The following is a 15,531-nucleotide window of genomic DNA, read 5'->3' as shown; positions in this document are numbered from 1 at the left end:
TTGAACATCTTTTCATATATCTGTTGGCCATCTTTATGTTGTAACTCATTTTTAAATGATCTTGTAGAAGATTAAAGAATAATAGAAAATGCTCACACTGTATTAACTGATTAAAATAGGTCATAAATAATATACAAACTGTAATCCTAAATTTGTTTTTAACCCTTTGAGTGCCATGCGTAATTGCTAAAATTCGTGTGAGAAATGCCAGGCTATTTTGCTGAGAAATGCAGAGTTTATGAAAAATGCCTATAAAAACATTATTATTCATAATAATTTGCTGAAAATTTCATCACTTATAGTAAATACACTCTTCTTTTGTAAGCAGTGTTCTTTGATGCAATTTAGCAAAAAAATTATTGCATTAAAGTTATTTTATTATAACAATTATTTTAGAAAAAATTCTTCAGTATGGCTTTTGAAGTATAATATATGACATAATATGAAACCTATGATTACAATTTGAAAAAACACATAGCAACATGGATAACAAGCAAGAAGTATGCCAAATATTGCATAAATTTTTGAAAAAAAGGAAAACTTAACGTACTAAAAAAATGAACACAGACGACATTCACACTAGAGACATACAGCATTCCCTCACTTATTGCGGGTATTATGTTCTAGACGCCCCCGCAAGGTAGGAACCTTACATTTATTCTACACTCAAACCTAAGTAACTTTAACAACCTACATAACTTTAACAACATACATATACAGTACTGCAAAATCCTGCGATATAGCAAAAAATCCGCGATAAATAATTAAGTATAATATTTTTAAAAATCCCACAATAGAGTGAGGCCACGATAAGTGAACCGCGATATAGAGAGGGACTACTGTATATCAATAGATATCAACCGTGAAAAACAGTTTATAAACGAAATGCTAACGCTGTACTGTGAAGCAATGAAAATGTCCATTAGCAAAAGTTTCCTTATCATGCACACTGCATAGAGTTTTGGTGATTATTGCAAAGATAAATGAAATTAAAAGGACCGTTTAAAATGTAAGTAAAAATTATAACAGAATTAATATGTCAGTATTTGAACAAACAAACATAAAAATTCAAATTTTGGATCAACATGAGAAAAGTTTTTATCAATATATAACCTGGGGTACAAAAAAAGAGAACAAAACACAAAATATGCATTGTTCCATTGTTATTTACATTTATAGCCATCGAAAAAAGAGTCGCTGGGAGCGACGCTGGCACTTTTGGGAAAATTTGTCAGCGTCACTCCCAGCGATGTTGGCACTCAAAGGGTTAAAGTCCATTTTATAAATATATGTTCACATACTTATATATACAGATAATCATCAAAATAACTTAGAAGTGATTATCTCTAGGTAATAAGATTACCTATGGTCTCTGGACCAAAACAACTTCCATATATTCCTCAAACCCATGAAATTTTGTTCCCCCTATTCCAACTTCTCTTGTATGCAGTGTACAATTCAAAATCTGTGTTCGTTTCTGGTGCTGTCTCTTCAATAGCCTGGCATTTGTGTCTTATATGACCAACCTACCACACCAAAGTGACTAAACTTAGAACGTATTTTAGACTGCACTGTAGTTACTTCTGCCTACTCAGTTTGAACTTATCTATATGTGTATATTGCTTATATATTTTATGTATAGTATTATTTTTATGTTACATATTTTCATGTAATTTATGTTGTCTGTATATTATTTAACTGTATGAAGCTAAGCAGTGGGTGAAATAATATTCTGCAACAGGTAATATTTTTTCATTGGTAAGCATAAATATCCCTAGATGTTGTAAATGGATATAATTAGTATATATTTTAAGTGATGGGAATAACGCTGAGCAGAATACAGCTACTCAGAATTCTAATTCAAAATCAGTTAGTAGTGTAAATGAAAAGGGAAGTTAATTAATATATTCTTTGGTTATTTATAAACCTCATCAGTCATTTCCTTTGATATCTTTGCCTTTCATTAAGACTATTAAAAACTAACAAAGATGTGTGAATTTCACCTCTACTGCCTTCCCATAATCAAAGGTGGAAACCTTAATTATTAGTGAAATTAGGGAAAACCAAGAAGCAGAAGAGATTTTTTTAAAGTCCCTAAGTTATCCATACCAAGATTTATTTACTACAGAATTACATGTCTCCACCCCAGATTTAAACCTTCCTGAGCATCTGTGCTTCTCCATGCTAAAATATACCATACTGTCTGTGCTGCCTATGCCTGATTCAGTCTCTCTCTAATGCTTTCCTATTCTAACCTTTCATCAGGCGTCTTGGACTTCTATTCAATAATAAACAGATCCTTTATTTCCTCAACATTAAAAATATATAAAATATTTCAAACATGTAGAAGAATACAAAGAATAATGTTATAAATGTTCATGTATTCATTACTTAAAATTAGCAAATAGTCACATTTATTAGATTCACATACATTTTTTAAAGAACTCAAGATACACATATAATTTAAACCCCATTTGTACCCCTCACCTATTCCATTCCTTCTTTTCTTGTGTCCTTCCGCTCTAGAGACAGCCAGTATTTTGAAGAGAGTATCTTTCTTTTCTGACCATATTTTCAGTACTTTTTAAAAATTCATGTAAGTATGTAATCATAAACAATGTGTTATATTGTTGTGTGCTTTTCAAGAAATTATATACATCACCTTGTACCTGTTTTGCAACTTAATATTTTAATAAACACATTGTTTTTTAAATTTATCCAAATATATGTCTTACTTATTCATCTTATCTTCTTTATTTATGCCACTTCATAAACTGCAGTTGATTTATGTTTTCTGCTATTGAAAGACAAATGAGTCATTCTAATATTTCACTATTGAAACATTGCTCCTTTGAAAATCTTTGTACATCTTCAACTTCACTATGTACCAAAGTGATTATATGAATGCATACTCTCTCCAGCAGTAAAAAGATGTTCTGATTTCCCCATATCCTTCTCAATACATAATATTAGCAGATATTTTCACTTTTGCCAATTGATGGGTTCTAAATGGTATTTTCTATTGGCATTTTTCTAATCACTAGTGAAGTTGAGTGTTTTTGTCATTTCTGTTTCTCTGCTATGAATTATTTATATTTTTCATTCATTTTTCTATTAGATTAGGTTTTTTTTGTTGATTTGTAGGAATTCTTTTTTATTCTGGATACTAATTCTGTTATATGTTACAAGTAACAAAAACTATATAGTCTTTTATTAACAGAAGTTTTAAATTTTTATGTACTCAAAAATTGTCTTTCAAAACAGAATTTTATTATTGCTATTTTTATACCCCTAACTAGTATCATACAGATATTATCTAGATTTTTTTTATAAATGTTTTAAAATTTTGTTTTATAAATGTAGGTCTTTAATCCTTTTGTAACTTACTTGTGTGTATGGTTTGATTTTTTCCCTTATTAGAGAACAACTTGCCCTAATGCGATTTATTAAAGATTTGAACTGACCTCTATTATAAACCAATTTTTTAAAAAGATTTTATTTATTTAGTTTTAGAGAGTGGAGAAGGGAGGGAGAAAGAGAGGGAGAGAAACATTGTGTGGTTGCCTCTTGTGCACCCCCAACTGTGACCTGGCCCACAACCCAGGCATGTGCCCTGATTGGGAATTGAACCTGTGACCCTTTGGTTCATAGGCCAATGCTTAATCCACTGAACCACACCAGACAGGATACCATAAACCAATTTTTTATATGTACAGATGTATTTCTAGTTTTTGTATTCTGTGTCATTTGTTTCTTGTCTATTCCTGTCCAGTATTACAGTAGCCTTCAAAATTATGTTGGTTCATAATGGTTCTTCATTCTTACCTTTTGAATCAACTTGTTGGTTATCCTTTGTATATTTTGATTGCAATTACATTGAATTTATAGATTACTATATTTGTTTCCTAGGGCTGCCATAACAAATTACCATAAATATGGTGGCGTAAAACAACAGAAATTTATTCTCTCACAATTCTGGAAGCCAGAAATCTGAATTCAAGGTATCAACAGAGTTAGTTTCTTTTGGAACCTCTGAGGCAGAATCCATTCCATAACTCTGTTACTCTGCTTACTTCTAGTGGATGCTTGGAATCCTTAGTGGTTCATTGGCTTATAGGCTGACATTATAGCAGTTTCCACTTCCGTTTTCACATCATCTTTTCTCCTCTGTCTCTGTATCTTTCTCTTCTGACCCTTTTAAAAGACAGGCTATTAGATTTAGGACCCATTCAAGCAACACAGGATTATCTCATCTTAAAAGTATTAATTACATCTTCAAAAGCCTTTTTCCAAATAAGGTCACATTCACAGGTTTCAAAGGTTAAGATGTGGACATATCCTTTTAGGAGTCACCATTCAATCTACTGCACTGACCAATGGGAAAAAAGAAGAGTTAAATAACATAAATCAGAAATGAAAGTGCAATATTACTGACCTTACAGAAATCAAAAAGATTATATGAGAATACTATAAGTAGTATACCAAAAAAACAGATAACCTAGATAAAGTAGACGAGTTCCTAAAAATACAAACTCAAAACTGACCAAAGAAGAAATAGAAAATCAGAATAGTCCTATAATAAGTAAAGAGATTGAGTCAGTAATCAAAAAACTTCCAGCATAAAGAAGTGCAAGACCAGATGGTTTCATAGGTGAATTCTCCCACATACTTGAAAGACTGACACCAGTCCTCAAACTCTTCTGTAAAAGAGAATAGGAAGGAATATTTACAAGTTCATTTTGTGAGGGAAGCATTATCCTGATACCAAAGCCAGACAAAACCATCAAAAGAAAACTATAGACCAGTATTCCTTCCTTATATAAATCATCAACAAATTAATAGCAATTTGAATCCAGTAGCATATTAACAGGATTTTACACCATGACCAAGTGGGATTTAATCCCAGGAATTCAAGGGTGGTTCAATGTATGAAAATCAATACAATATAATATGCCACTTCAGTAGAATGAAGAAAAAACACATGACCTTCTTAAATGATGCATTTGATGAAATCCAACACCCTGTGTTGATTTTAAAAAACACATACCAAACTAGGAATAGAAGGAAATTCCTTAAACTGTTATGGACATCTATGAAAAACCCATAGTTAATATACATAATGGTGAAAAACTGAGTTTTCACCCTCAAGTCAGGAACAAGACAAGTATGTCCTCTCGCCACCTCTAGTCAACATTGTACTGGAAGTTCTATCCAAGAGAATTAAGCAAAAAAAAGAAATAAAAGGCATTCAGATTGGAAAGGAAGAAGTAAAACTATCCTTATTTTCAAATGACATGATCCTAAAAACAGAAAATCTTTTTTTTTTATAAGAGTAATTAGTGATCTGAAGTGATTTTACTTTTATTTCCTTCACTTTAACCGAATTATGAAATTGCACAGCGATTCTGGGGTGGGGGCAGAAGGAAGGCGATGTTAAGAACCCTCCGGGCTATGGCCCACATGGCCTGAGGAGGGGCAGGTGGGACAGGCCTCACTGGGGCAGCTGGAGGAGCACTGACAGAGCACGAGAGCTGGTATGCGATGTCCTCTGAGGCTTCCAGCTTGCGCAGCTCAATCAGGCCATTGCCCGCACTAGCAAGTGAGTTGGCGATCAGCTCTGCAGCCTTAGAATCGCCCTCAGCAGAGATGATGGCCGCTTTCTTCTGCTGCTCAGCCTTTTCCACCACAAATCTGGCCCTCTCCGCTTCCTGCTGGGCCACCTGTTTGGCTTCTACAGCTTCTGTGAACTCCTTCCCGAAGGTCAGGTGAGTCAGGGACAAGTGACCCAGGATGAGCCCAAAGGTTGCCGCTCGCTCAGTAAGGTCATTGCTCACCTGTTTGGAGACCAGCTCTCTCCAGGTGATGAGTTCTCCAGCGTCAAAGCGAGCCACCACTGACTTGAGGATCTCTGTAGTGATGGACGGCAGCATGCGCTTGTCATAGTCCTCTCCGATGCTGGTGAAGATGCGGGGAGGCTGGTTAGCAACTGGACGGAAAAGGATACGCAGGGTCATGTTGACGTTCTGTAAATCTTTGCTACCAGTGATTACTGGCACGTTACGTGGTCGAGAGCAGCAGTCAAAGATTATTGGTTTCCGTACCTAAGGGATGAGAAAGTGTGTCCCTTCCCCTACCACGATGTCCTGTACTCCATGGAACCAGTCAAAGATGACAGCTCTGTGCCCAGCATCCACATTATACAGGGCGGAGTTCACCATGCCTCCCGCAGCCGCTAAGGCCAGGCCGAACTTGCCGATGGACTCAAACACTTTCACAGCCATGTTTCCTTCTGCTGGACCCACTCACACCTGCTTCCACTCTGACCTCCACATAAATTCCTAAACAGAAAATCTTAAAGGATCCACAGAAATACTATGAACTCAACAAATTTCCAGGATATGAAATCAACACAAAAATCAGGTGTGCTTACTAGCAGTGAACAATCTGAAAATAAAATTAAGAAAATTCCATTTATAATAGCATCAAAAAGATGAAAATACTTAGGAAGGGGTATAACCTAGAAGGTTTAAGATTTGTACACTGAAAACGACACAACATTTGTTGAAAGAAATTAAGGAAGATCTAAATAAATGGAAAAACATCCCATGTTCATGAGTTGGAAGGAAATATTATTAAGATGACAGATTGGTCTACAGGTTTAATACAGTCTCTCTCAAATTTCCAACTGTATTTTATGCAGAAATGGAGAAGCTGCTCCTAAAACTCTGTGGTACTGTAAGAGCCCTTGAATGACCAGAACAATCTTGAAAAAGAACAAAGTTACAAGAGTCACACTTCCTGATTTCAAAATTTCCTGTAAAGCCACAATAATCCAAAACAGTGTGGTGCTGACCTAAGGAAAAACCTCTAGATCAGTGGAATAGAATTGAAGAGTCCAGAAGTAAGCTTGCATATATATGGTGGCTTGATTTTCTACAAGGAAAGGGTACAATAGTCTTTTCAGCAAATGGTACTGGGACAACTAGGTATACATGTGCAGCAAGAAGTTGGACCCTTAGCTTTCACCATATATAAAAATCAGCTCAAAATAAATAAAAAAACTAAATGTAAAAGCTAAACTGTAAAACTCTTAGAAGACATGGAACAAATCTTTATGATCTTGGATTTGGCAATGGATTCTTAGATGGGACACCAAAAGCACAAGCTGCAAAAAGAAAAATATCAAAATTAGACTTCATCAAAATTAAAACTTATGTGCATTAAAGGACTCTGTAAGGAAAATGAAAAGACATCCTATATAACTGGAGAAAATATTTGTAAATTATATATCTGATAAGATTCTAGTATCCAGAATATATAATGAACTCTTAGGACTTGAGTAGACATTTCTCCAGAGATAATACAGATGATCAATAAGCACATGAAAATATGCTCACCATCATTAGCCATTAGGGAAATGCTAGTAAAAACCACAGTGAGATACTACTTCACACCCACTAGAATGGCTATAACAAAAATAAAATAAAATGAATAGTATAACACATAACATAGCATTCCATAGCATGTTTGTAGTAGAGCCAATACCTTTTATCTCTAATTTTTAAAAAGATATTTGCTTTGTTGATTACCAAAGTACCAGCAGAAAATTTGCAATGTGCAGAGAAACCCAAAGATAAAAAACCTAACTTCACTATGCAGCAGCAAACCATTCTTACTGCCATAAACATTCAGTATTCCCTCACTTATCGTGGGTATTACATTCTAGACGCCTCTGTGAAGTAGGAACCTTACATTTATTCTACACTCTTAAACCTACGTAACTTTAACAACATACATATACAGTACCGCAAAATCCCGCAATATAGCAAAAAATCCACGATAAATAATTAAATATAATATTTTTAAAAATCCCGCAATACAGTGAGGCTGCGATAAGTGAACCGCGATATAGAGAGGGACTACTGTACTTCAAAATTGGTATTTTTTGTTTACATGAGTGCTTTTTTTTTCACAAAATACATTGTGAACTATTCCTGCCTTTAAATATTACTTAAAAATGTGATTTTAATTACCACATAGTATTTGATTATATTAATACGCCAATAATTTTCTTGTCCCTTTTTTCTGCTTTTATAAATCTATAATAAATATTCTTTTACACAAATATTTGTACACCTTTTTGATAACTTTCTTAAGCTACCTTTTTAAAAATGTATCCCCTGGTCTAAAACAAAGATTTTTTAATACTTTCCATGTAGACTCATTACCTTCTAGAAAGGTTATATCAATTTATACTTCTAAAAGCAGTGTATGAAAGTACCTATCTCTGGCACTCTTATCAAAAATGTGTTTTATAATTAAATAAGTATGAACAATAATTTGGATGAATGTATAATAATTTATTTTTTAAATTTTTTGCTTATTAATAAGTTAAACATTTTAATTTTGTGCTATTTATACAACTCTTCTGACCAGTTATAAGTGGAAGAAAAGTATGGATTATTGAAAGAACAAGACAGCTAATGCTGAAGATAGTAATGATATATTAACAGAGTTGGAGTCTGTATTTTAGGTCGAGCAAACTGACATCCAGCATAATTTATTAAGTACTTACATCCTCTTAGATACTATTTTAGACATGGAAGATACAGTACTGTTAGAAAACATTTTATTTCAGGCCATTCATGCATTCATAATTTAACAAATATTTACTGGGTGCCTTCTTTGTGCCATTTACTGAAGACACAATAGTGAACAAGATCCCCATGGCCTCTGGCTCCTACAGGGGAATAAAAATAGAAAAATAGCCTTATTCATTCATTAACTATTTATTACTTGCCACACATTGTACTAACCTCATGACATGTATTATTTCCTTTAATAGTAAAATGAGATTTAGAAACTGCATTTTGGAGACATGCATGTGTCTGATGAAACATGTTTACATCAACTGAAATACTAACATGCTTTATAAACGGCCTTTCAGTATCGAAAGTGTGTTCATTTGTAATAAGCATAGAATGCGAACATATGCAGACAAAGCCTCATTCTGTTTAAACATTGTTGTGAGACTTTCAGTCTTAAGAACTGTGGTAGCAATGAGTTTAAAAGTCTAAGGATGATAACAAAGCTGATTCCCACTTAGGACTAAAATCTATTTGTCCTGCTTCTGTGAAATTAGAGCTAAGAATCATGTGTGTTAAACCTAAGTGCCTTTTCAGTTTGGCTTTGTTTGCGCCCTCTATGTAGAGGCTATAGGGCTGTCACACAGGACGCTAGGGGCTCTCGCCAGGAGGCTGAGTCAGCAGTCCACAGATGTTGAAGAAGCTCCCTGGGACTTGACTACTTGCTTACAGAAGGAGTCACCCACCATCTCACTGGTTTCCTACAAGCCAGGAAGTTTTCTTTAAAAGATTAAAATCTGACAGAAACTGGAATGTTTTTGCCAAATGGGCAGCTTTTAAAAATCTAAATAAACCTCTATAGCTCCTTTTTAAAAATTAAGTTACAATTGTAGGTACCATTAAATTTTAGAATAAGAAAGTAGAAATTTAATTTTTGTCTCACAATTTTAAATGCATTACCTAATTAGAAAGGTATTTGAGGCACAATCTATTACAACTATAGTCTTGCTAAGTAGGGGGAAAATGTTTAATTTTAACTTTTTTAAAAGGGGAATTATTGTCATTGCTGCTAAGAAATGAATCATGTCTTTCTTGACCTTCCTTCCTTTCTTCCTTCCTTCCTGACTGAATGTCCTCAGCTAATGTTTTTTCTGTGATTCAAATACTGCTGAGCACAGCAGAGGTTGCTGGAATTGACTTCAGTATGGACATGTGAGTGTTTATAATAAGGAAAGACAAATTCTTTCTTCACAGACTCTGTATTTAAAAGCTTTGATATTCTGAATAACTATGCTAAATAAAGTACAGTTTAGCTACTGTATCAAAATTTGAAAATACCCAGCTTTACATGTTTAGCTCAGAGGCCATTTTTATTAAGTGTGAAAAACAAAATTTCTGTGGCTCTTACCCTTACTGTATTTTCTAGAAACTATTTATAATTTTAAGTCTGCTTTAAGGTGCAACTCAAAGACCGTTTAAAACCCTACTACTTGATTTATTAGGAAAACAAAAACAATCAAAATGATCAGTTAGATTTAGGCAAGCTTTGAGAAATACTGATGTGAATACTTAATAACTGAACCATTCTCTTAATAGAAATTGTGACTAATGTAATTCTTAAGGACTTTCAAATGTACTTTCAAGGCATCATTCCCTCTAGGAAGTCTTCCTTAAGCCTCCACGTTTGTCTAGGCACCTCTTATAGCACCCTGTGTAATTAAAACCCGCCTATTACATGCTTGTCTCCAGTACTTGGCCAGATTCTTCATGGTTAAGTATCCAGATACACACATGGAAACGGACTCTACCCTTAGCCTAGTTCTTGGCACAGAGTTGGTGCTCAAGAAATATTCTATTGAACTGTTGAATAATTTATTATTATGTTTATCACAGGTTTCTTTTGTCATAGTATTCAAAATCACATTAAAATATTAGGTGCAAAGAAATTTAGCTGTCAATGTCAGTATACCATATGCCTAAGATTGTTCCTTTCAGAGGCTGTATTAGGGCTCTAAAGGGTCAGACCATGTTCAGTGCAACCACCAATTATAGTTCGGAAGAGAGCATTGAAAACATCTAAGGGCGGCAGACTATTTTCTTTCCATTAATGGTCCCATATGTCCAAGAAATGTGTATTACCTTTTCACTAAAACTTCCAATGTAAAGAACTTTCATATTGCCAACATCAGGGATATTACTTCCTGAACTAAAACTAAGGCTACATTCTTTGTGCTAAATACTTTCTGGTACTTCAATACTTTAATGTCAAATATACACACAAAAGATGCCATTTAAATAAGAAAAATGTTAACTTAAATTGTGTGATTTTGGGAAAGTTTAACTGCTTTATAGTTCAGGTTTTCTGTTGATTTTTTTAATGATGAGTTGTAGCTATAATGAGAGAATCAGTTGATATTGTGAATAAGCAGAACCTGATTTTAAATATATGCTTAGTAAATGGTAACTAAAACCATTTCCCTATTTTCTTTTCTTTCTTTTTTAATCTTTACCTTAGAGTATGTTTTTCGTTTTGTGTTTGAAACATCAATCTGTTGCCTCCTGCACGCAACCCACAACCTATGTATGTACCCTGACCGGGTATCAAACCAAACTGGCAACCAACTGAACCACCCACCTGGCCAGGGCAGCCATTTCCATATTTTCACAACAAAAAATAGGCTTATTCTTTTTGTTACTCTCCTTTGATGTTTCTCCCTTTAGTTCTTTCACTGTTAGTTTTAAAATGTTAACTTGCATGATACTGAATCACATTTCTACTTTAAGTTGTTGGAGATAGTTGAGCAAATAAAAATAGGTACTGCAACCCTGGCCAGTGTGGTTCAGGTGGTTGGGCATCATTCCACAAAGTGAAAGGTCACTGGTTGAATTCCAGTTAGGGCATACGCCTGGGTTGCAGGTTCTATCCTCAATTGGGCGCATATGACAGGCAACCAATCAAAGTTTCTCTCTCAAGTCTCTATCTCTCTTTTTCCCCCCCTTCCCCCCCCCATAAAAAATAAAATCTTTTTAAAAATAAATAACTGCAAAAAATAAATAAATGAATAACAACAAAAGATGAATTTGAGAGAACTTTAGGTCTAAACTGGAATGCCCCAAATTCTTCTGTTTGCAGCAGTCCTATTTATTGTCTGATATGTATCTTTTTATGGTTTATATATATCTAAAGATCTAAATTTATGTTATAGTTTCTCCCAGGAGCCTTTATAGTTTATCCACTGGGCCTTTTGGCCCTCCAGTTCTTCTGCTTCCAGCCTGTGCCCAGGATATCACTACCTGTTGGTCTTTGGGACCACAGCTAAGAAAGAACCCCTCTTTGCTATTGGGGTGATATGGTTGGTAAACAGAAGTGTGCTGTTTAACTAAACAGCAGGCATACCCTTCTGAAAAGTCCTGTGGGAGAATAAAAAACTGGGACAGTGCTGAAACTTTACCTCTTTTTCATGGGCAAAAATTACTCTCGGCTCTTAGATTATTTTGATTAAAATGTACTTAAATATGCACAAACAAGACAAGTAATAACTTATGCTTAAAGGTTTTATACAACCAAAATAGAATTATCATTTAAATACAAACAAATCTATAAAATCAATACAACCCAAATTGACAAAATATGATATTGATAATGATTAATTGACCCTAAATGGCTACTTGAAATGTGAATTATGGTATTGTCTCTAGACTGTTTAGAGTTTTTAGTGACTACTAACATATACCTGTGATTCTTTTCTTTCACCACCCTTTTCACTTCGTTAGTATAGCCTTCACTGATGTCATTTGATCTCTATGTCATTTGCATTTTAAGTGCAAGATCATTTTAAGTTTAAGATCTGTTCTCATTAATTTAGAACCATTGGAGTAACGCTGTTGGGTACATTGACTATAAATACAAGCACAGGCATGGCAATACTCCAATAAAAGGTGATTATCCATATAATCCTGGATTAAATTATATTATTTTAAAATTATGCATAAAAATAAAAACAAAAAATTTAAATACCCCCAGAGAATTTTTGGATAACAAAGACTATGTGATTACATCTTCAGCTTCCATTTTAAGGAAAACTACTGTAATTATTTTTACTTATACAGTGTGCATGTGAGAAACAAAAGAGATTTGCTGCTGCAGAGACTGGGACAGGAAGCAAAAGAGATTTCCTAAAGTTGTATACACAAGGCAGTCGAAGTTTCTTGAAGTATACTGCTTTAAGTTCATCTGGTCAAGTCAGTCACCTTTATCAGATAATTTTACTTAACTTTACTAGAGTTTATTAGTTATGTTAATTCTAGCAGATTTGGTAGAAATGAAAATTAATGTTTGGCAATAGGGTGAGATGGAAAATAATGAATGGCTAAGGAACTAAAATAAATTTATGTATATTTAAAAAGTAGTCAAATCGGTGCATATTAAAATGTTCAAGTATTTGTCGAGTCTGTGACACTTCTTGCAAAATTGTGAAATTTCCTGAAACACAAAGATAAAACATGGTCACTAAATAAACAGCAGCAACAATGACAATTCCTGGGGAAAGAAAAGAACCTGATTTCCAGACTTGCCACATTTCATTATTTTAAATGTCCAGTTCTTAACAAAAAATTAGACATGCAAAGAAACAAGGAAGTTTAGTCCATACCAAAGGAATAAAAGGAGTTAGTAGATACTGACCCCAAGGAAGCCCATGCATTGGACTTACTAGACAAAGATTTTAAGTCACCTAAAATGCCAAAGGGCTAATGGAACCCATGTCCAAAGAACTAAAGGAAAGTATGAGAACAACGTCTTACCAAAGAGAGAATGTCAACTGATAGAAATTATAAAAGAATCAAATAGAAATTCTGGAGTTGAAAAGTACAATAACAGAAATAAGAATGCACTAGAAGAGTTCAGCAGTGAGCTGGCAAAAGCAAGAATCTGTGAACTTAAAGACTGGACAATTGAGATTGTCCAGTCTGAGAAAGGAGTTGATAATTTGGTCTGATTTAAAAGACAATGCACAAAGCAGTAATTATAAAATGTTGTTGATGGACCTATAATGTATAAAGGTATATTTGTCTGACAGTAATGTCATTGAGAAGGGAGAGAACAGAGCTATGTAGGAGCATAGTTTCTGTATATGGTTGAAATTGTTTGCATTAATCCAAACCAATCTGCTTTAAATTAAGATGTTCATTGTAATACCCAGGCAACCAGCATGCAATAACTCCAAAAAATAGAGTAGAAGAAACAAGGGAATTAAAATGATACACTAGAAAATACCTATTTTACAAACTTCATGAGGAGATGCTATTATTATTTCTGTATTTTGTAGATGAGAAAACTGAGGCTTAGGGAGGTTAGACTGTTTATATAATAGAATCAAGACTCAAAACACAGTCTGTCACCAAAGTCCCTTACTGTAAGGAAAATAGATGACATTTTTGGGTAGAACATAGAAATGGCTTAGCTTTATTATTTCAATAACCATCTTCTTTACAAGTACCGTTGCTCTTTTGAATTCATCAGATCAGGAATTTAAGATCAGAAGGTTTATAGATTTCCCAGACTGAAATTGCTAGTAAGTCATAGAACCGGTGTTTGCATGTGAGAGTAGATGGTTCAGGGCTTTCTTTTGGACCCTGTGCTTTGGCGTTGCAACCTACATATTGATGTGGTTTTACACACTCACAGCCAGATGATGCAGGCTAGTAAATAACTCAAGAGAACCGTGCAGACTGTATAGGAAAGCAGTATTGTGTTTTCCTTTCCTGGCTTTGTAATTCACAGTCAGAAACTTTGTTTCCTCTTTCTTAGAACCTGAAGTAACTCAGTTCTTTTAAAATAAAACAACCAAGTATAAAATTAGGTGATGTGTTTAAATTTTACTTTATATCAATTGACAAATTAAGCAATGTATTAAGATATTCACTTGCTTCGATTTCTTTGAATTTGTAAAAATCTACTTCCTCTTTGCATCTTGGTTAAGTACAGCATGAGGTCTTCTCAGAAAGTTAAACAAATGCTAGCAGGCAATTGTTTTCGCCATCAACAAGGGAGGACTGTGGAATTTCATGATTTAATTTTAAGATAGTTCATATATATTATCATCTTCATATTTATATCCTTGACTTTAGTGTAGACTATTTAGAACACCAATTGCTGTTACAAAAAGAAGAGTTTGCATTTCTAGGCTGCATTAAGGAAACTCAAGAGATTTTGACATAACTCTATGACTGCAGAATCCATGCCCTTCCAGGATCTAAGAAAGGAGGCTACTGTTTAAAGTAAAGTTCTCCCTTAAGGGGAAATTGCATCAAATGCTTTAAAAGATGACACCTTTTCTTCCTCCTAACTCTGATTCATAATTGTTCTGTTCAGATAAGTTCCAAGGAATTTACACTTTACTGTAAAATAAATGTTTTGTGAGTGGAACATCCTAGAATTCTGTTTCTGAATTGATCTTTAAGATATACCCCACCCCACCATTTTTTTTTCTTACTATTATGAATATTTATTACTGAGTTTGGGTTCCAAACTCAACCGATATTGGAGATCAAGTTGATCAGATAAGTAAAGAGGACAGAGAAAATATATAAGGGAGGGTGTGGTCTAGGTAATTAAAAAGAATGTGGCTGCTTAAAAGCATTTTAATGCAGTTTTTTCAAAAACACTGTTAGACCATTAAAACATATTGCTGATCAGAGACCCCATGATTTCTCAATTTAGATACTACATACTTCTTCACCTAGCAATTTGCATCAAATAATTTTTTTTAAAGTTTTACTGTATTTTAAATGCATAGTTGGTTGAGTTACTTACCAAATTTTTTCATAGTGGAGACCACCAAGGAGCCAGATTAACTCATATTTGTATAAATCTTAAAAGAATGCTTCTCCTGACACTTCTAAGCATATATGTGAATTCTAGTGTATCACTGATTATGAAATTTAT

General features: G+C 34.0%; 1 protein-coding gene and 1 pseudogene across 2 annotated transcripts in view; one reads left to right on the top strand and one right to left on the bottom strand.

Moving 5' to 3' along the window:
* The window catches only part of FCHSD2 (FCH and double SH3 domains 2), a 219,782-nt gene that overhangs the window by 136,611 nt on the left and 67,640 nt on the right, over positions 1 to 15,531 (top strand). The gene's annotated exons all lie outside the window — the stretch shown is intronic.
* LOC150018446 (prohibitin 1-like) lies at positions 3,973 to 6,333 on the bottom strand (annotated as a pseudogene). The gene is made up of 2 exons (XR_016509203.1): positions 5,835 to 6,333; positions 3,973 to 4,194 (listed from the first exon to the last, which is right to left on the bottom strand). The product of XR_016509203.1 is annotated as a prohibitin 1-like (transcript).

The sequence above is a fragment of the Furipterus horrens genome, unplaced genomic scaffold (assembly GCF_987537825.1).
Source record: "Furipterus horrens unplaced genomic scaffold, mFurHor1.1.pri manual_scaffold_2, whole genome shotgun sequence".
Taxonomy (NCBI): domain Eukaryota; kingdom Metazoa; phylum Chordata; class Mammalia; order Chiroptera; family Furipteridae; genus Furipterus; species Furipterus horrens.
This window is presented reverse-complemented; position numbering and strand designations above follow the sequence as displayed.